The 22,836-nt window shown below is 39.4% G+C and overlaps 2 non-coding genes across 2 annotated transcripts; one reads left to right on the top strand and one right to left on the bottom strand.

The window, feature by feature from the left end:
- The first annotated feature begins 10,006 nt into the window (after positions 1-10,006).
- Positions 10,007-10,079, top strand: TRNAV-AAC (transfer RNA valine (anticodon AAC)). The gene has a single exon. It is a non-coding gene; the product is annotated as a tRNA-Val (tRNA).
- A 4,366-nt stretch (positions 10,080-14,445) lies between these two features.
- Positions 14,446-14,518, bottom strand: TRNAM-CAU (transfer RNA methionine (anticodon CAU)). The gene has a single exon. It is a non-coding gene; the product is annotated as a tRNA-Met (tRNA).
- Between the last annotated feature and the right edge of the window lie 8,318 nt (positions 14,519-22,836).

The following is a 22,836-nucleotide window of genomic DNA, read 5'->3' as shown; positions in this document are numbered from 1 at the left end:
AAGTCCACACTGGTCACTGGATTGCATACACTCCAGAGATCTCCAAATAGTATCAGAAAGGCTTTGGAAATGGATTGGACTCTGAAACCACAACACACAGAAGGCTGTTCAGTACTTGGAATTTGAACACAAGGCAGTCAGGTGCCTGCAAAAGCAAGATTGGCAATATTCCCCATAAGCTTTGAACAAGACATAAAGCCTTATAATGTAATACAAAAATGGCCAGGTTATAATCCAAAATTATTCAGCATATGAAGAACCAAGAAAAATCTTAATTCACTTGAAAAGAGAATCAACAGATACCAATACTGAGATGACACAAATGTTGGAATCCTCTGACAAATATTTTCAATGCTGTGAGAATTAGGGGTGAGAACTCTTTGAAATGAATGTAACGTTAGGAAGTCTTAGCAAAAAATAGGAAGATATACATCCAAATTGCAACTTCAGAACTGAAAAAATATATTAACCAAAATTATAAAGAACATCTCACTGGATTGTCTCAATAGGAGAAGGAGATGACTGGAAAAAGTCAGTGTATGTATAGATAGAACAATAGTAACTACTCAATCAAAATGACATAGAGAAAAGTGTATTTTAAAAGATGGACGGAGCCTTAGGGACAAATAGGAAAATAGCAAAGTTCTTATATTCACATCACTGGAAACCCAACAGAGGAAGGGAAAGAGGTCTTTGAAAAGAGGCGGTGGGGGGAACACTGGAAATATTAATGGTTGAAAACTCCCCAAATTTGGCAAAAGATATAAACCAGAATAAAAACATTCAGCAACGCTATAGCAGCATAAAACCAAATAAATCTACACCCAGACATATGACAATTAAACTGCTGGAAACAAAAGAGGAAAAAAATGCTTGAAAGCACCAGAAGAAAATGAAAGGGAAACTGCAATCTGAATGATTGTGGATTTCTCATCAGAAACCATAAGAACCGTAAAGAAATGACATGACTTTTATTAAATGCTGAAAGAAAAGACCTGTCACTCCAGTAGCTAAATATAACAAAAATACCCTTCAGACATAAAGGTGAAAGAAACACATTCTCATTTGAGGTAAACTGAGAGAATTCATTGCTAACAGAAGTGCTAGAAAAGAGTAATGTCGTGAGACAAGAAAAAAATGATACCAGAAGGAAATAGAATAGCATAAATGAAGGAACAGTTAACCAAAATTTCAGAAACAGAAACCTGTTTGAAATAAAATGATGTTTATTGGGACTGCAGCCTGGGAGACACAGATTCAAGAAGCACATGAGTCGTGTTCCACTGGACTACAAAACGAAGGAAGCTTATTAAAGGGAAAAACTGCATGGCCACACAGTTAGTTACCTAAGTTGTTTGTCCATAATTATAATTGGAACTGGCAAGAAGCAAGGCTGCTTGTTAAGCAAGAATTGGTTAGGGTCTGCAATGGTTACATAGTTACAAGTGGGAACCTTGAGACTATAAGTTTGCAGCTTGTAGAAGTTGCTCCAAATATGGCTGGTGGTGTCCTTGGGTTTGGTACTGTTCAAAGTTCAAATTCTCAGTGATGTAGGGACTGGTCTAAGACCACATCCTCAGTGGCCATCCACCCTATTTTTATATGACTGAACTATGATTACTCCATTACGATTTCAGTTTGCCATCAGAACCATAACAAAGAAGCAAATAACTGGGTAAATATAATAGACACTTATGTTACTCTTCAGTTCTTTAAAGTATATTTGATGCTTGAAAGTGAAAATTATTACATTACCTGGTGGAGTTTTCATTGTATCTATATGTATTATATACATAACATAAAGGGGTTATGGTAAAGGGACTAAATGGTGGTGAGGTTTCTATACTCAACTTGAATGGTAATTTATTGATTCTAAGTATACTGTGAAATATTAAGGATGTGTATGGTAATCATTAGACCAGCCACTAACAATGTTTAAATAAGTCAAGTGAAGGTAGGAAGGAAGAGGAACAAAGAAATATGAAAAACAAAGGGAACAAACCATTAATAAATTATTAAATAGTAAATGCAAACTTATTAGTAATAATATGATGTGAGTTTCTTATAGTCAGCATATTTATTTTTAATATATTCTGGCAATCCAGATATATCAATTAAAAATCACAGTTTGTCAGTGTATTAAAAATAAATATGCTGATTATAAGAAACCCATTTCAAATATAAATGTGAGATTAAAAGCTATATTCAAGAGTAAAGGAGATATAGGAGATTAAAAGAAAAGAATGGGAAAAGAGACCCCACATGAGCATTAATCAAAAAAGATAAAGTGGATATATTAATATAAGACAAAGTGGATTTCAAAAGCAAAGAAAATTGCCAGGTATTACTTGAGAAGGTATACAATTATACGATGTCAGCTCACTAACAAAATAACTATCCTAAATGTGTATGCCTCTGACCACAGAGCTTCAAAACCCATAAACAATAGCTAATGAAACTGAAAAGAAAAATAGAAAAATCCACAATTATTGTTGCAGATGTCAACAATCCTGTCTCTTTCACTGTTAGGCCTGGTAGGTAACAAATCAGGGAATACATCTGCCCTCGCATCAGTCTCATAATCTGAAGGTCCTGAGTTCGAGCCTCAGAGAGGGCAGGCAGGTCATTATCTTTCCACAGTCGTTTGAAAAATGAGCCAACCTTTGCTTAAAAGGGTGAAATTAGATTTCAAGTTTGTTGCACTTTCCAGTAACTTCAGTAAAATCATTGGTGAAAACACTTAGATTACACCAGAAAACACAAGTTATATCACACTTTTGATCTTCCTCTCCATCTGATGGAAGAAGCAGGGGAGAGTTCTCTTCCAAATTTGAGCCCGAAAGGTCAGCCATTGGTAGTTAAGGAATGGGGAGGTGTAAAATCATTTATTCTCTTAATCATGCAACAAATATTTCTTATTAGTGGACCCCTCTATGTGCAGTGATTCAAGAGTGAATAAAACCTCAAACTTTCCTCCCTTATAGAGCTACATCCCAGTTAAGAGGCGTAGGAGACACAGACAAGACGCAAATAAGAAAACTGCATAATAAGCTAGGTGAGAAGATGTCTGCTGTGGGGTAATCATTAGGCCATCAGGGGGCTGGGAGAGTGGAGGTTCAGCTTTCAGGAAAGTTGTCACCTTGAGATACGTTTTAGTCTCTTCTTCCTTCTTGCTTGCTGAAATCCTTGCTCCCCAATTTTTCTAACACTGTCAGTAGAGTCAGTTTTACCTGTCCAGGCAAGCGGGGGTTACAAGAGCTTTTTGCACATAAGGCAGGTGGACTTCGCTGGATAAATAGTGGTACCCGATACATCCTTCACATGTTTCTTCAAGTGGAAAATGAGACCTCCAGAATTCTCTAGGCGGTCCACAGCAACTGGTGCAGGGTCAGAACAATAGGAAATGATTAGCAAGCGTTAGCTACCACTTTTGCCTGTGGAGTGCTGTCCTTACTCACTGAGTTTGTACTATGGGCGCTCATTAGAGGCTTGAAGAATGGATTTACAGATTGAGATTAAAACCCACTAGCGTTCTCTTCTTGGAAAGAACAGGCTAAGGTTTCCCTTAGTCCCTGGTTAAGTAAAGAGCCCTAAATGAGTTTGAAAAAATGAATGTTCCCTGGGAAAAGCAGGAAGCTTTTCAGCCTGATCGCAAGCTGGGTCTCAGCATACTGGTGACTGCTCAGGATGTCCGGATGCTTAAGCAGCCGATCTGAGCAGAATGTCCACGGTGGAGAGAAACAATCTTGGTTTCATATCCACAATTTGAAAGGCAAATGCAACAGACCTGTTGTCTACTGACCTTAGGAATGAAACAAACAAAAGAAACTTTGTTTCTTTCATGATGAAAAAAACAAAATCAAACCCCAAAATCTTTACCATTATATCTGACTAAAATTGTGACTAGAGAACTCAAAATATCTGATAGATATTTAGGATGAGAAGGGATTCTGACCTGTGGAGCATCAGTGTTTTTTGTTGAACTTTTCTTGTTTGAGCAGTTTTTTCTTGATTTTGTGTTGATATTTCCTGACCATTCCTTCATTTCTTTCAAATTAAAGACTGAGTAAAAGCCCTGATTTCCAGTTTCCAATGTTCTCTTGAAAATTCTTCCTCTTCCCTCTGCTACCTCATCCTTGTCCAGGATCCTAGTGTCTTACTATGCCAATCCTATCTTTCTCTGGAAGACAGGAGGAGGGATGAAGCCCTACCCAGCAACCTGGGCCACGTTGGGAGGGCTTAATTGTGCAGGTGAGAGGGCTGCAGAAGCCGCCCCTCCTCTCCTCCTCCTAGGTGGCCATATTTCCAAAATCTCTAACAATCACAACTCTGTTTTATAGAGAAATACATGACATGTGAGACAGCCCCGCAACTCCAACTGGGCACCCCACCCAGCTGGGACCTTTATTTGCTTTCTGGCAATTCAAAAGAGTGAAATGGTTTCAGAGCTAGATCATTCCCATGATGAAATACTATAGATCTCACTTCCCCCACCCCACTCCTTAATAGAAACAGTAGTTTTTCATTGTGCTTTTGCTGAAGTCATATTTTCTCTCAGGTCCTCTTTGCTGGCAATGAAATAACCTGTGGCAGCAGGTTAGACCCATACAACTGGTTAGGGCACATGTCTAGAATGACCCCAGGTCAACAAGAGGGTTAGAGCATGGGAATTAGGTCGAATGTTACAAAGCCTTCTTGGCACTGGGAGCTAGTGAGAAAGATATCTATTTCCTCCAGTTTTGCTCCTTCATTCCTTCTCCACAGGCACCTGAGTCCTCAGAGCTTCTCTCCTGAACCCAACTCCAGGAAATATTGGATTGCCTTTAAAAATGACAATTTATACGTTTATATTTCACACAAAAGACAGCACAGACTCAGTCTTTGACCAATACTCTTTGTCATTGTACTACAACAAGGAAGGAAAACCTGCTGTGGAGGGAGTGAACATGATCTGTACTGGACTGTGCTGGCCTTTCCATCTCAACATTCATGGTTTTGGGCTAGTGGGAGGGTGGACCTCCCACCCCTTTTTTCCAAACAGAGAGATCCTGGTGAAAAGAAGGCCTTTCCACTATTTGTAATTGACATTTATGGGGTCTATTGACCTGGGGGAAGAGGGAAGGCTGTTGAGGGACACCTAGAGAGACAAGATGTACAAAAGAATTTGTGGGTGTGAGGTCTGAGCTTCCTGGGTCTGGAAGGGGACGAAAAAGACCCAGATTGTCAAAAACAAAACAAGAAAATATGAAATTAGGGGAATTCTTAGAGAAAACTCATAAAGAAGAATAGGAGTAGGATCTTTGGGTAGTTCTTCCTTAAGGAGGTTCCTTACCCACCTGTCTCAACCCAAACGTTGTAGTACCTGCAATGACAGTTCAAATCAACACCTTCAGAAATATCTCTCAAATTAGGAAACAATCAGGCGGTATTTACTTTCCACACATAGGATCCAAAATAGATTTTTCCTCTTTGCACAGGCAGCTGAAATATGATTTAAAATGGGGGTGGGGGGATCCCAACAGGTAATGCAAGAAATATATTTATCAACATTAGCGGTCAGAACCAGATGAGGTCCAAAGACAGGAAGGAAAGATAAAGAGGGTCATGATTCTGCCATGCTGAGCTGTGAACAGCCCTTGCACTTTGCTTTTCACTGAAAGACTTCCCTCACCTTCAACTTGATCTTAAACGTCTTCAGGCACAAAGAATCCTATGGATGCCGCTCTTGGAGACTCTGTGAATGGGTGCTCCTTCAGCACACCCAACATTTGGTTAGGCCAGAGTCACACAGTCTTCAAATGAGATGGAAAATTTCTCGCATTTTGGTTCTGCTGTGGGTATTTGGTAACCGGGCTCTGTCTGGGCTAGTTTCCCAGTTGCCCACAGAGGGCCTTTCTTCACCTCTCAGCTCCTGACTAATACGTCTTTTCATTTTGAATCAGACCTAGTAAGGTGCCTACTTCTTGGCATTCAGCCGCTAAATCAAATGTTACTTTGCTACTGAGACCACCCCCCCCCCATAGCTAATGTCTCTTATCGTGATTTCAGTCTATCACATCAATTTATGCCACCTTCCTCACAAACACTCTCTGGTACAGCAAGTGTCTTATGAAGTTTTTCTTCTTAAATTTCCTGTTTCTCCTCTAGAATATAAGGATCTTTAGGCTCAAATCACTGTTTTGCCCTCACTGTGTCCTCAGTGCCCGAAGTTAAGGCATAAATACGGCTTCTGTCTTGAAATGAAAATATTAGGTAAGGCTAAGGAATAGGTAGATCAAATATTGAACAGTTAATAATTTAATAAATGATTTCATTAACTTCCAAAATGTTAATCTCTGCATCTGTTGATTTATTTTACTCTTTCTTTATGCCTTATTCGATGTTTTGAATTTTATTGATGAATGACAACTTATTTATACTGTATAATTTAAAATTTTCCCAGACAGAATCTTCTACTTCTACTGTAATTAGTGAATAACAAATAAAGATGTAAGGGAACACAGATGTTTAGGACTCCCGTTATAAAACCGTCACAACTGATAACAGTTTAAAGTTGGGTGAAAACTGGAACAGAATTAAAACCCTATTTCCTTTTGCATGTATTTTCTTCTACACAAGTTCTTAATTTCCAGTTTCTCTTCAACAGTGAAGTCCAAAAATGTTCCCTCTGTCTCTTCTTCTTTTTCCCACAGCCACTATCTCCTCCCTTCCTTAGCAGAGGAATAGGTACCAATCATGCTCTTGCCTCAGGGCATCTTTGAGTAGCTGTGCCCTGAGTCCAGTCCTGGTTTCACAATAAGGACCTTGAAATTTTCTGAAGTTTGGGTCACCCAGAAGAGTGAATAATGAAGTGGAGATATTACTCTAAAATATTTGAGGAAAGGGGCCAGAGAGATAAGTGGGGGATTAGCTCAAGTGGTAGAAAGCTCGCTTAGCATGTGAGAGGTAGTGGGATTGATATCCACATTCTCCCACTTTTACTCTTTCAACCACGGAGCTCCAGCTGACAACTGCAAATCTTCCAACCTGTAGAAAGAAATGAGAAAATCAGACACTTTGGATCCTTCTCTAGGCAAGGACAAGACAGGACAGCACTGGTTCTACTGGCCTTTTTTATGTACCTCTACTATCAATCTACAATTTATTTTCTGTTTCTTCAGAATAGCTGGTCATCTCAAGGGATATGCCCAATTCCTCTTTTTATTCCTGTTTCTTCCAGCTACTTGGCAGCAAGGCAGCAGAGTCCTGAGAAGTGCAGGGCAGAGCGGGGTCAATAAGACCCCAGCTTTCCTGTCACTGATTGAAACCAGGAACCTCAAGTAACCAGAAAATATCAGGAAAGCAAACACATGAAGTTATTAGTGAACTTCTGGATGCACCTGTGAGTTGTGACTAAATGGCTCTGATCCTAAACAACATACCATAGACTTTGAGAACTGGCTAAGCAAGGTTTGGTTGGGGTCTGCGATGGTTACATAGTTACAAGGGGGAACCTTGAGACCATAAAGTTGCAACTGGTTATGTTGTTCTCAACAGGGCAAATGGCATCCTTGGGTTTGGCAAAGTTCAAAGAAAATTCAAGTTCTCACTGATGTAAGGAGATGTCTGAGACCAGATTCTCAATGGCAGACGTCTCCATTTTTATATGCCTGAACTATGATGACTCCATTCTCATCAGAACAACAGCAGAGAAGGAAATATCTGGGTGAATAGGATAGACTATTATGTTTCTCTTGAGTTCTTTGAAGTATGTTTAATGTTTGAAAGTGAAAAGTACAGCATTGTCCCATGGAGTTTTCATTGTATCTACATGTACTGTATACATGACATAAAATGATTATGGTAAAGAGACTGAATGGCAGTGAGTTTTCTATATTCAACTTGAATAGTAATTTATTGATTCTAAATATACTGTGAAATATTAAGGATGTATAGAGTAATCACTAGAGCAGCTAACAGACAATGTTTAAATAAGCTGAAAGAAGGTAGGAAAAGAAACAAAGAATAAAAAATAAGGGAACAAACCATTAATAAACTATTAAATAGTAAATCTATGTGCAAATTTATCAATAATAACATTAAATATACATTGTCTAGACACACCCATAAAAATCAGAGATTGTCAGAATATACTAAAAATAAATATGCTGACCTTAAGAAACTCTTTTCAAAGTTGTTAATATATGAGATTAAATGTTATAAACAAGATTAAAGTTACACAGGAGATTGATAGTAAAGAATGGGAAAAGAGACACCACACAAGCATTAATCAAAAAGAGCCAAAGTGGATATATTAATATCAGACAAAGTGGACTTGAAATTTCCAGTTATTAAGTGAGAAGTTACTTAATGATAAGGTGCTCTTTGACATTCTGTGAGCTTGGAAGCTGGAAGGAGAAAGCGGAGACAGTGGTCACATCTGGAATGCTGACAGTGTAGACAGTGTAGTAGCCTTTTCAGGATAGTAAAATATCTTGAAACCAATTTATTCTTTGGGGAACCAGTGACAGTATGGTGACATATATGATTATGGATTGTAGGATTCCAACTTTGCCCAGTTGATTTTCTTTTAAAATGTGAAAAAGAAGTGATGTTCTGTTTTACTTCTTATACACATGTTACCAAAATGACACCCAGAGATGGATTTCTGAAGGTTAGCTTGTCTAGAGATTGCTTCCTGAAGATCAGACCATGCTGTTTCTTCCCCTTAAGGGCTCAAGGAAGGCAGGCATCTTCAGGCTGGAGAAAGCACCACAGTGGTTACGAGGGGATTACCTCTTTCCATTTGCTGCCTCTCTGAGCCTTTGAGAGAAGGATGACCACCACTGGGGATTTGGAATACAGGCTATGAAAGAATGAAAAAATAATCCTTTTTCAGCACCATATGCTAAAAATTGTACTAAATGTTTATTAATTTTATGCAAGTTGTTTGATTTAGGCTTTGCAGTTCATCCAAATATCATTATTCCCACTTTACTGATAAAACTGAAGTTCAGAGTAGTTGAACCATTTTTTTCTCAGTTTGAATGGATGTATGGAGCAAAACCGGAAGTGGAAAACTGATTTTTTTTTCCTATATTAAAATGTAGGCTTTTCCTTTAGCCCTGTGCATAGTCTTATCACTTTTTATCCAGACCAATTCATTATTAAAACAAATACTTATAAATGAGTGGATTTAATCTTCCATGCATCAGATATTAATTCAAAATCACTTGTGTCTACCACCCAGGTTCAAGTATTCTATACATGGCTTTGACACTTTCTTCTCCCTCAAAATCTCTACATCCAGTGTCTTGACATATACTCAAATACTGTAGATCCTTCCTGGACAACCTCTCCAGAATCTTTCTCTTTCTTCTCATGCATCTATGCCTTTATCCATTCTATGTTTATGGAAAATGTATTCTGTACCAGACAGTGTACTGGGCTGGAGATGCAGAAAGACTCATGCTACTGCTAATCCCAGGAGCTAAAAGAATAAACATCGATTCTTTAATATCTTATAACTTCTTTTTCTCTCTCTAATTCTAGTTTCTCCATTTCCTACCTATTTGGCATTCAAAATAAAAACGTTTCATAAAGTGTTTTGATTTTAAAGCCATGTGCCTGGATTTTTTTTCAAAGGTTCTTAAGCCTCCACAATTTTCTCCCCAATGTATCTTCATGTGTCCAGGCTTTTCAATCACTGTTTCCCTCCATGTCTATTTTACACACACACATGCATGCACACACTCCACTCCACTCCAACTAAACAGGTAATTGCTGAACACAGGAATTCCTACCTCCATGCCTGTTCCTTCCACCCTGTTCACTCTTCATCTTCACCCCTCAATGTCCGTATTTTATTTCTTCTCTCTGATATGATCTCCCTTCTTATTTCCGATGGGTCCTGCTTGAAATAGTTTGTAGTTTTTGGTTATTCTCTCACACGGTGTAGATGTGAAACCTTTCATAACCCACCTCAGCAAGAATTGAATAAATATGCCGGGAAGAAACCCCAACATCAGTTTCCGTAGTGTAGCGGTTATCACGCTCGCCCAACACGCGAGAGGTCCTCGGTTCGAAACCGAGCGGAAACAACAACTGATTCTTTTGCCTTCCACCATCTGGGAAAAATCAGTGTACCACCTGCCCTAAAAGGAACAAGTGATCATCCAACTTCTTTTGGTTTGTTGTTTCGGTCTCCTTTTCAAGACACAGATAATCATCCTGAGGTAGTCTTGTCGCATTAGCCAACTGTTCTGGGTGACTCCTCCCAAGTGAGACGTGTTCTCTTCTGTCCCAGAAAATCTGAAAAGTGAACTTTTGGGGTATCAAACTTTTCCCATGGCTACTTTCTTTTCTTAGCGGAGGAATAGGTACCAACCGCGCTCTTGCTTTGGGGCATCTTTGAGAAGATGTGCCCTTAGTCTAAATTCTGGTTTCGCATTAATGGCCTTGACATTTCCTGAAGTTTGGGCCTCCCAAAAGAGCGAATAATGAAGTACTCTGAAAAGCTGAAGGAGGAAGGGGGGCGGGGGGGGGAAAAGAGAGAGTGAGTTTGGTGTAGGGGAGTTAGCCCAAGTGGTAGAGCGCTCGCTTGGGATGCGAGAGGTAGGGGGATCGATATCCACATTCTGTACGTTTTACTCGTTCTACCGAGGAGCGCCAATCTTCCAGCCTGTAGTAAGAAATGAGAAAATTAGACATTTTGGACACTTCTTTGGGCAAGGACAAGGCAGGGCAGCGCTGGCTCTACTGGCTTTCGGTATGTACAGATACTTTCAACCTATAATTTGTTTTCTGTTTCTTCAGAATAGCTGGTCATCTAAAGGGATATGCCCAATTCGTCTTTTTATTCCTGTTTCTTCCTGCAACTTGGCCACAAGGCGGCACAGTCCTGAGAAGCTCAGGACAGAGCGGGGTTCAATAAGGCCGCAGCTTTCTCATCAGGGACTGAAACCGAGTGCCCCAAGTAACCAGAAAATATCGAGAAAGACACTGTGGAAAGCAAACACGTGAAGTTATTAGTGAACTTCTGGATGAACCCATGATCTATGTACAAGTGACTCAGGTCCTAAACAACAAAAACTTTGAGAACTGAAGTGATAGCGCACTGCCCAAGTCCACACTGGTCACTGGATTGCATACACTCCAGAGATCTCCAAATAGTATCAGAAAGGCTTTGGAAATGGATTGGACTATGAAACCACAACACACAGAAGACTGGTCGGTACTTGGAACTTTAACACAAGGCAGTCAATTGACTGCAAAAACAAAAGTAGCAATATTCTCCATAAAATTTGAACAAGACACCAAGTCTGATGCAAAAATGGCCAGGTTATAATCCAACATTATTCAGCAAATGAAGAACCGGGAAAATTGGTTAACTGACTTGGAAAAGAGAATCAACAGATATCAATACTGAGATGACACAAATGTTGAAATCTTCTAATAAATACTTTGAAGTAGTGATTATTCAGTGCTCTGAGAATTAGGGGTGAGAACTGAAGTGAATTGAATGTTAGAAAGTCTTAGCAAAAAAATGGGACATATAAGTCCAAATTGAAACTTCAGAACTGAAAATGTATTAACCAAAATTATAAACAACAATGCCTCAATGGATTGTCCTAATAGCAGACAGTGACTGAGAAAAAGTCAGTGAATGTGAAGATAGTAGATAGATAGTAGATAGATAGTAGATAGAAGATAGTAGATAGTGAAGATAGTAACTATCCAGTCTAAATGACAGAGTGAAAAGTATATTTTAAAAGATGGCTTGTGCTTCAGGGACAAATTGGAAAATAACAAAGATCTTATATTCACATCATTGGAGACACAAAACAAGAGGAGAAAGAGGACCTTGAAAAGGGGGGAAATTTATTTTGAATTTCCAAATTTGAAAACTTTCCAAATTTGGCAAAAGACTTAAACCAGACTCAAAACGTTCAGTAAACTTGAAGCAGGATATACTCCTATAAAGCCACACCCAGACATATTACTATTAAACTGCTGAAAACCAAAGGAAAAAAATAAAAACTTCTTGAAAGCAACCTGAGGAAAACTAAAGGGAAACTTTGATCTGCTCTCATCAGGACCACAGAGGCCATAAAGAAATGACATGACTTTTTTAAATGTTGAAAGAATAGACCAGAATGCTGATATAGCAAAAATATTGTTCAGACAAAGAGGTGAAAAATACATTTTGATTTGAAGGTAAACTGAGATAATCCATTGCCAGCAGAAGTGCTAGAAAAAAGTAGAGTGTGAGACAAGAAAAATGATACCAGAAGGACACTTGGAACAGCATGATTGAACAATAGTAAAGCTAGGAAAGATCTGGGTAAAAATGACAGACTGGTATTCTCTTGAGTTCTTTAAAGTATGTTTGATGATTGAAAGTGAAAATTACAACATTGTCTCATAGAGTTTCATTATATCTACATGTACTATATACATATCATAAAGGGCTTATGGCAAAGGTACATAATGGTGGTATAGGTTTCTATACTCAGTTTGAATGGTAATTTATTGATTCCAAGTACGCTGTGAGATGTTAAGGATGTATAGGGTAATCACTAGACCACCTACTAACAATGTTTAAATAAGTCAAATGAAGGTAGGAAGGAAGAGGAACAAAAAAATATGAAAAAGAAAGGGGCGGTGGCTTCGCTGGTGGCGCAGTGGTTGAGAGTCCGCCTGTCGATGCAGCAAACACGGGTTCGTGCCCCGGTCCGGGAAGATCGCACATGCCGCGGAGCGGCTGGGCCCGTGAGCCATGGCCGCTGAGCCTGCGCGTCTGGAGCCTGTGTTCCGCAACAGAGGCCCGCGTACCGCAAAAAAAAAAAAAAAAAAAAAAAAAGGAACAAGCAATTAATAAATTATTAAATAGTAAATCTGTATGCAAACTTATTAGTAACTATATTACGTGAGTTTCTTATAGACAGTATATTTATTTTTTATTAGTTATCCATTTAATACATATTAGTGTATATATGTCAGTCCCAATCTCCCAATTCATCCCACCACCACCCCCAGTATGTTTATTTTTTAATAATTCTGACAATCTAGACATGTCAGACTGTATTAAAAATAAATATCCTGACGGAATTGCTTCTCGATATTTCCTGCTGTGAAGTTTTTGCATATCTATGTCTATCTCCAGGAACCTCTAAAACAAAAGAGGAAAAACTATCCAGGTTTTGTGTGTAGCACATGAGAATGGCCTCTTTGTTTCCTTTAATGATTTTGAAGGGTTTCTAAAGTTATTGCTCAGGACCGGCGTTACAGTTGAAATACAGAGGCAGGGACGGTAATCATGGGGTCCTAGGCAGATGGGTAAGCATCGCGTTAAGGACAGACTTCCCAACACTCTCTTTCTTCCCCCTCTTCCTGCGTGAATTCATTTTCTATAAATTCCACTGGGCGTCAGAACCTTCCTTTGCCCGACTCTCTGGCTCTTTGCCATCCCCTCCCCAACCGGCATCTACTAGGAGACCTTAGACGCGCAAGTCCTCTCAAAATCTAGCTTCTCTAGGTCCCCGTCATTGGCCATTTAATTAACTTTTCACCATTAAAATTAACTTCTCTCGGCTTCTATAACACGGGGTTGAGGACCCACCCGACATACAGCACCGCGCATTGCTGTGATGGAAAATGACCAGCCCAGCCTCGCACAGACCTTCTTCCTCAAAGAGCACCTTCTTCCTCTTTGAGCACCTTCTTCCTCAAAGAGCACCTCTCTCTGCATCTCTCTGCAGGCAGAGCACCTCTCTGCCTGCTCCGAGATCCCCCATCTCTCTTCCACTGTTTTCCTCCACCGGCTACAAAGTTGGAGTGTCAGTTAAGACATCGCCAGCCCTGTCATGTGTGGAACCATACGAGGAAAAAAATCAGAAAGATCCGATTTACTACACTTCCAATATTTCAATGTCCAATATTTCCCTGTCTTCTACGGACTCATAAAAAAAATTTTTAAGACACCGCCCCCCCCCCACAAAAGTCAATGTTTTCTATATCTGTATTGAGCTGTAGTCATCTGGGAAGTTGCTGTTACCGACCAAGAGGGCAAGGAGATGCACAGCCGAAGACCTCGGGCGTAGACCCTGCAGGCACCAGCCAGCGAAGTTAGTGAAGTGCAATTTCTGCGCTATTGGCTATTTTGAGCACATGGTTATTTCGGCACCAGAAGTTTTATGCCCCGCGTGGTTTTTCAGGGCTAGTCTGGAGTCCCAAGCGTCACCGCCCTCAAGGCAGAGCGTCTCCAGAACCCCTCGGGAAACAGCAGTTGCGCGGAGCGGCGAGCGCATGTCTGCTGGGGACCCGAACGGTTATTGTAGGAAGACTCTGGCTCTGATACAATCTCATACAAGCTCACTTCTTGATACTTCACAGCAGAAGAAACTACGTCCCAGAGGTAAATGAGCGCAAAAACAAAGCAAACGAACACGCCGAAGAAAAGAAAGCTGCCTTCTCTGAGGCTCGAACTCAGGACCTTCAGATTATGAGACTGACGCGCTGCCCACTGCGCTAAGAAGGCGCTGGGATACCCTATTTAGCCAGGCTATAAATGAATTATCTAATTTCTTTCCTTCGAAACGGATTACTTTCTGGATTTTCAGTTTTCTTCGTCCAGAGTTACTGGTTATCCAAGATATTTCCAAATATCCAGGGTCCTTTCTAGACCCGCGCTCAAAAGAGCCTCATACCTGGAAACTAGTGTATTCACTGAACAATTGTGTCTGACCTCTGGTTGATGCTATCCTTATTTTCTAATCATCTGGATTGTCATTCCCTCAATTATCAGTTGATTTTTTACCATCCATAGTCTCCTCTGTTGGAATAGTAGACTCTCACCAAATAGTAGTTGGATGAATGCATAGCTCTCAAACATATCTGCAGTCTACACTTACGTGTCTTAATTTAAATCTACACTTCCACCTATGTTGCCTGAGATGTTCCCCTCAGTATATCACAAACTGACTTTGTAAGTCTGCATGTTTTCTTCACTTCTATGTACCAAAAATCCTATTAAAGATTCTATTCATTCAATTTCATTTAGTCCAATTTAGTTTTTTGCCATAAATCTATATATCATTATCCACATTTTACTGATGAAACTGAGGCTCAGTAGAATCAGATTCACAGCTGCTAAATGGCAAAGCCAGATGTTGAAAGCAGATTTTGCTGATTCCAAAAAGTGTGCTTTCTTCACTCTAGATTATGTTCTTCCCCACATCACCACGTTCACTCGTTACACAAATATTTATAGAATTGTGAACTCTTCAGTCCATTCAACAGACATTAATTCACAGCCTGCCATGTGCCTGGCACCTGAGTTCAAAACTTCCAAGAAAGCCTTGACCTTTTGTCCCTCAAATCCTGACAAATACTTTAGACTATCAGTTCTCAAAGTGTGGTGTCCAGACCCATGGGGGTTCTGAGACACTTTCAGGGTATCTGTGAGGCCAACAATTTTTTCATAATTATCAAGGCTCTATTTGCTATGAAAAAAAAATCCGATGGTGCAAAAACAGCAGCGCATAAATCTTCTGGTGCCTGCTATGGATCAAGGCAGTGACATCAAGATGTGCTAGCAGCCACTGTGTCTATCCGCCACACACTCAGAAAAAAAAAAGTATTTTACTTAAGAATATCCTTGATGGAGCAGTAAAAAATATTTACTAACTCTCACCCTTAAGTACATGTCTTTTTAATAATTTGTGTGAATAAATGAGAAGTGCAGAAAAAGCCCTTCAGCTGTGCCCCACAGAAGAGTGATTATCTCTAAGAAAAGCACTTGGGTGACTTTTGAGTTGTGAACTGTTCTAGTTATGGGTTTTGTTTTGTTTTGTTTTTCAGGGAACACCACTTTTATTTGAAAGAAGTAACAGACAAAACTATGACACGTTCAGGCATTTTCTAAAGAATAAAAAAATTCAGCCTGTCACTTCAAAGAAAATAATTGACAGAATTTGTTTGCAATGATAAAACATTAGCCTGCAAGTGAAAATTAGCATCTAGGAAACTTCATGAATTTGCAGCTTCCCAATATTTAGAGATGTTTCTGATGAGATTGGTGATGGTATCAATGAATGTTCTTTTCTGTTTGTTTGATATTGTATACTGAAACGTTCCAACATTTGGAAGAACTATATATCTCAGTGGACCAATATAATGAAGTTGTTACCAAATCACACATGGGTAAAAGATCCATTCAAAGTTAGCAATAAGGCGTCAGATTCTACTTTACGACCAACCCTAAAGAAGGTACTGCCTGTCAAGTATTGGTGTAAAATCAAAGAAAGATGTCCACAATTACCTGAAAAAGCTATTGAAATACTCTTTCCTTTTCTAATAGCATATCTGTATGAAGCCAAACTTTCTTCATATGCTTGAAACAAAACATTATATCTCAAGATTTTGAATGTGGAAGCAGATATAAAAACCTGTCTTCTATTAAGCCAGTCATTAAAGAGAGTTTAAAATTATATAGTTATTTTCCATAAAATTATATTACTTATGATGACATCTGATAGGTTGATCATTTTTTTTAAAAATCAAATAAACATTTTAAATCTTAACATAATAAATACTGACAGATAAAACTCACAAAGGTCTTTGGGTTTCATTATAAAGTTTTTAAGAGTGTGATGAGTCCTGACACAAGAAAGCCTGAGAACTACTACACTAGATTATTTTTTACAGAACCTCTCTTGAATCTCCCTCTTCCTTTTCATTCCATCATTCATTCTACTCATAATTATTGAGGACGTGTTCTGTGCCAGGCTTGGGGAGTCAGAGGCAATTGGGCAACCCCGACCTCAGGAGCTGACAGGATAAACAAAGGCCCCGTTCCCATACTCTCAAACTTCCTCATTCTCTCAGCTAAAAACAGCCTCTTAAATATTTCATTTTGGTAATGTGACCCTTCTGCTCTGTATTAATTTGCTAGAGATGCCATAACAAAATACCACAGACTGGGTGGCTTAAACAACAGAAATTTTTCTCACAGTTCGGGAGGCTACAAGTTCAAAATCAAGGCGTCAGCAGGTCTGGTTTCTTCTCAGGCCCCTTGACTTGCAGATGGTCACCTTCTTACTGTGTCCTCACATGGTCTTTCCTCTGGGCACATGTCTGGTATCTTTCTCTTTGTGTCCTAATTGTCCCTTCTTATAAGGACACCAGTCAGTTTGGATTAGGGCCCACTCTAATGACCTCATTGTAACCTAACCACCTCCTTAAAGGCCCTGTCTCCAAATACAGTCATGTTCTGAGGTACCGCGTGCTAGGCTTTCAACATATGAATTTGGAGGGACAAAATTCAGCCCATAACACGCTCAGATTTTTTATATTTTCAACTCCAAATTTTCAGCCTTTGCTGTCACTACTTCCCTTCATGAGTATTTTAAAGCCCCCTCAATTAGAAAGGCCATAAACTTTTTCTCATAGAGGAATTCCCACTTCCATGCCTGGTTCACACATCCGAGATTTCTCTTCATCTTCATTCTCTAAGGCCCATTCTTGATACTTCCATTCTTATATGACCTTGACGTTTTTTTTCCAGAATCCATGACTCCTTTTCAGTAACCATCTTATGGTTTTTGCTGTTAAGTATTCAGTCTGGATGTGCCCCATCTTTCATTAATATCTTCCATCTAGTGGTCACTGTATCCATAAGGAAGTGCAGCCAGTGGAACTACACTCCAAAACCTGACATATGCATAGACTAATTATTGAGTTGGCCAAATATTTCCTTCGGTCTTTAAGTAAAAATAAAAGACACATTTTTCATTTTCACCAAGAACTTTATTGAACAACGTATTCACCGTTTTGTTCCACTACCTTCTGCCATTTTCCAGGCAACTTCATAATTCCATCTTCCCAAAATTTTTTATCTTTTTGAGCAAAGAACTGTTCCAGGTGCCTTTTACAGTCTTCCAGGGAATTGAAACTTTTTCCCTTAAGAAAATTTTGTGAAGGAATAAATGGAAATCCAAAGGTGTAATGTCTGGTGAATATGAGGATGAATCAGAACTTCCCAGCCAAGCTGTAACAGTTTTTGCCTGGTCATCAAAGAAACATGCAGTCTTGTGTTATCCTGATGGAAGATTATGCATTTTCTATTGACTAATACTGGATGCTTTTCATCGAATGCCTCTTTCAGTTGGTCTAACTGGGAGCAGTACTTGTTGGAATTAATCATTTGGTTTTCCGGAAGGAGCTCATAATAGAAGACTGCCTTCCAATCCCACCATATACACAACATCACCTCCTTTGGATGAAGACCGGCCTTTGGTGTGGTTGGTGGTGGTTCATTTCACTTGCCCCACGATCTCTTCCGTTCCACATTATTGTACAGTATCCACTTTTCATCACCTGTGACAATTTGTTTTAAAAACAGAACGTTTTTATTACGTTCAAGTAGAGGCTTGCATGTGGAAATATGGTCAAGAAGGTTTTTTCACTTAACTTATGTGAAACCCAAACATCAAAGCGATGGACATAACCAAGCTGGTGCAAATGATTTTCAACACTTGATTTGGATATTTTGAGTATGTCGGCTATCTCCTGCGTGGTGTAACGTTGATTGTTCTCAATTTGACTGCTATCAACTTCAACTGGTGTACCCGACTGTGGAGCATCGTCCAGTGAGAAATCTCCAGCACGAAACTTCGCAAACCGCTTCTGACACGCTCGATCAGTCACAACACCTTCTCCATACACTGCGCAAATCTTTTTCGTGTGTTTCAGTTGCGTTTTTACCTTTCTTGAAATAATAAAGCATAATATGCCAAAATGTTGCTTTTTTCTTCCATCTTCAATATTAAAATGGCTACACAAAAATTCACCAGTTTTGATAAGTTTTTCTTTAAATGCAAATACACGCTGACAGCTGTCACAATACAATCTAACAAAATTGTTTCGAATGAAGTTAAAGACAACTAAGCGCTACTAGAGACATCTTAGGGAAAACCAAATGAACTTTTTGGCCAACCCAATATTTATATTGCCTAAAGAAATTCCTGACTCTCCTGATCCTGAAGGTAGCCATTTGTCATCTTCTTATTCACTCAGGTTCTTGCCAAGCTTACAGGATCCAATGCAGGTCCCAGGAAAAGAGGGAGGAAAGTAATGCTAACCCTGTTTCTGTTTCTACCTTCCTGGTTCCTTTAGCTGGAAGATCTGTAGCATCCATGTCATGGGATGATTTATGCCATAGTCTCAGGAGTTTTTCTAATGTTAAGAGTATCTTTTCTAATGAACTCTTTCGTTGCTGAACTCCTGTCATTTGTCTTGGTCAATGCCAGTAACGGGTCTGCATGTCAAAATGCCTGTATGTACTTGGGATGTTCCTCTCTTCCTCCATATTTGGGTGAATCATTTTCTCTTAATTAGGGAAGTTCTTTCACTCTTGTTTCAAAGTCTAGTCCAATATGCTTCTTTTACAAAACCTCTTCCTCCATGCTACATTTCTCTTCAGATCCTTTTCAGATCCTCTTAGATCTTTGGGGTGATGGTTGTGGGGATCCTGGCTATAACTACTCTCTACATTGCTACACATCTCTATTTAAATTTGAATAGGGACATAAAATGAGAAAAAAATACACATCCGTGTCTCAAAATATATAGCACAAATGCAAATAGGGAACAGCTGACAATAGACCAGGAGGTATCTACTTTCTGCTCTAGTTTTAAACAGTTTTTATGCTGTGGTATGTTAAAGACAAATAAGTGGGAGTTATTGGCTAGAACAAGATATTATTCCAAAAGTGCAAGTAATTGGGACACATGAAATTCATGGCTTTTTATTTTATTTGCCATCTCTAAACAGAAATTATATTTACACCAATACTCAGAAATTGAAAATGTCAAGTAGCTTTACATTATAAACATTGTTGTATCTGCCATGTGTTTGGAATCACCCAAATGGAGCACTGCCTCTTAGATATCTGAGATGTCGTTTTTTGGTATGATAGTAATAATAACAAAACTGATTAATGGATAGCCATATAACTTTATCATTGGACCTCTCCAAATTCTGTGACATGAAAATGACCAATCTCTGGGATAGAATAATACAGAAGATATATTTAGGTCTTCCATTATCATTTTATTTTTATTCACTGGATGCATTCTTTTCCTACCTCCATATGAAGTTTTATGACTTATCCTGACTAATACCATCTCAGTCCCAAAATTAAAGTGCTAAGCTCCATGTAACACTCTAAAATGCAAACTTGACATACAGATAAAACTTCTCCCTTCACCCACTGGGGATGTTGAGTCATGGCTACTTGAATAAATGCTAGGGAAAATATTTCATCTCTCTTTGCTTCCCTGAACTCCTACCCTTCCCCTGCCATCTTGTTAACTAAGGCTTTGACCCTTCCAAGTTTGAGTGTAGTGGAGGGATGAATTAAGGCAGAGCGAGGTGAGATTAAGGGGATGGGGGTACAATAAAATTCTTACTTAAACGGTGATGTCATTAGTGTGACCCTCTCTGGTTGTTCAGATTTTAAATATGAATAATTCTTCTTTGAACAACACACAAGATTGTGGGTTCTCTTTTGCATTTCCCCTGATGATGACATATTCTCTTCCACTTCCTTCTTCGTGACTTCCTTTTCAGCAGCTCTGAAACTCAAAGTTTCCTCCTGCTTCTTTTTTCCTAAGCTGCTTTCTTTTCTCCACTCAGCCCACTTGAACTGGCTTTAAGTTGATCCCCTGACATTGCTCCCTCTCTCCTGCTTCCCACACATGTTTTGTGGGAAATGCTGATGCCTGGTTGTCCCTGATAAGCTCTGGAGCTACAGGCCAATCCCAAGAAAAGAGCAACTTCAGGCAGTCAAGCTGCCCATCTCTTGCCTTTATATGACCCATGCCCCTCTCCACCGTGTCTCCCATATTTTCACGCCATTGCCTGGCCTTGCTGGCACCTCTCTTGTGCAGATTTAGTAAAAGGGCAGAGACACCGCAATCTGCATCATGTGCAGGGAATGTGCAGAAATAATAGCATACCAACAGCTCACTCCAAAATCCTTTTCATAAATTCTTTTCCACTGCCATCTCTTTGTAGTATACGGATGCTCTCCTCACCCTGCTCAGGATCTGACGCTACCGGCTGGGCTCCTGCTTCCACAGACACATCCCTCCTGATGATTAGCTTCAACACCTCATGCTGAGCTACCCTCTTCATCTCACTGGGGCTCCGACACTGTGCTTGCAGCCCCCTTCTTAATTAAGTGGATGCCTTCTGCACTACACTCGGGTTGAACAACCAGCCATAGGCAGTTCTCCTTGATACTTGTCTATGCGTTTTCTCACCATGATTTGCATTGCAAGTCTAATAGAATGTAAATTCTTTGTCATTTTTGTTTACTGATCGGTCCAAAAAGTCCAGAAGAGTGTCTCTGAAAATATTTGCTGAAGAATATATCTGTGAAAATTTCCTTCTTTCTGTAGTATATTCTTGAGATCTCCTTTATTGAGGATCACTTGTGGGATAAACTCTCAAATTTTCTTTTGTCTTCTGGTATCTTTATGTCACTAATGTTCTTCAAAAATAGATTCACTAAATAAAATTTTAGTTGAAGAGTAATTTTATTTCTTCCATTTGAAAATTCTAATAAGCTATTTTGTAGCTAACAGTGTCACCTTTGCAGGCAATCTCTTTTCTATTTTTTGAGGATTGTCATTAGTCTCTAGCACCATTGTGATCCTTTCTTTTTTCCCCCTCCCCCTCCCCCTCCTTCTCTCCCCCCTCCTCCTTCTCCTTCCTCTTGTTCTCCTCTTTTTCTTTTAGAGTTTCACTATGATGTAACTGGCTATGGATTCCTTTGTATATTTCCAGCTTTTGATGAATTGGACTTCTTGAATCTTTTCTTTCCTATAAATCCTGAAGTAATTGGTAAAAAATTCTCATGTATTATGTGTTCAGTTTTTCATTGTGGATCTCACACCCAACCTCCTCTCCTGTAGATAGAAGTTATCACAATTGTCAATGAACATGCCAGTGTTCAGTCAGATGACCATCCCTGATAATCAGCAGAAAGGAACTGATGGAGGCATAGCCAAGAGTTAGAAATGTTTGAATACTAAAGAGCATTAACTTATTGCTTAAAATGAAATCCATACAGAAGAAAGTAACAAAACCTCCCCAGATTATATTACCATCAGAAGCAGCCTCCTCAAATGAATAGCAAATATAAATTCTAGAGCTTTAAATTAATTATAATGCTGGCAAGGGGTGACATCAGCAAGATGGCAAAATAGAAAGCCTTGTTTCCTGACAGAGACACCAACTTAACATCAATATATGGTCCAAAAAGCTTTTATGAGAGCTCCAGAAACCAGTTGAGATGCAGTACCCCAAGTACTGCAAAGCCAAGAATGGCTACATTGAAACGAATAAATAAAACCATTGCATTCTACCCACTGTAGACTTTCCTCCAAGCTGACAGAGCCCAGCAAGATCAGGAGAAAATGTCCAACTTATTGTTTCCCTCTTGGGAAGGAAAGGAAAGAATGGAACATAGGCCCAACATTTTGGTTTTCGGGGGTTGCAGGGGAGGCTGCCCAAGGGACTAGTTTCTGTCTCACGTGATTACGAGCACTGACACGGAACCATCATACTTCGCAGGCCTGGGCCCACAGGGAACACCGGAGAGTTTGGCAGCTTGTTGCAGCTCCACAGAACCTGCAGCACCACCGATGAACACCAGAGGGAGTAAGAGACTATGAGCTCCAGGAAAAGAATCTGCTGTGGAATGCCTCTAGTGTATTTTTCGGTTCCGTTATTGTATTCTTCAGCTCTATGACTTCTGTTTGGTACTTTCTTATATTTTCTGTGTCTTT

The sequence above is a fragment of the Neophocaena asiaeorientalis genome, unplaced genomic scaffold (assembly GCF_003031525.2).
Source record: "Neophocaena asiaeorientalis asiaeorientalis breed wild unplaced genomic scaffold, Neophocaena_asiaeorientalis_V1.1 scaffold165, whole genome shotgun sequence".
NCBI classification, from domain to species: domain Eukaryota; kingdom Metazoa; phylum Chordata; class Mammalia; order Artiodactyla; family Phocoenidae; genus Neophocaena; species Neophocaena asiaeorientalis.
Note: the sequence above shows the minus strand (reverse complement) of the source record. Positions and strands in the feature narration are given on the sequence as shown.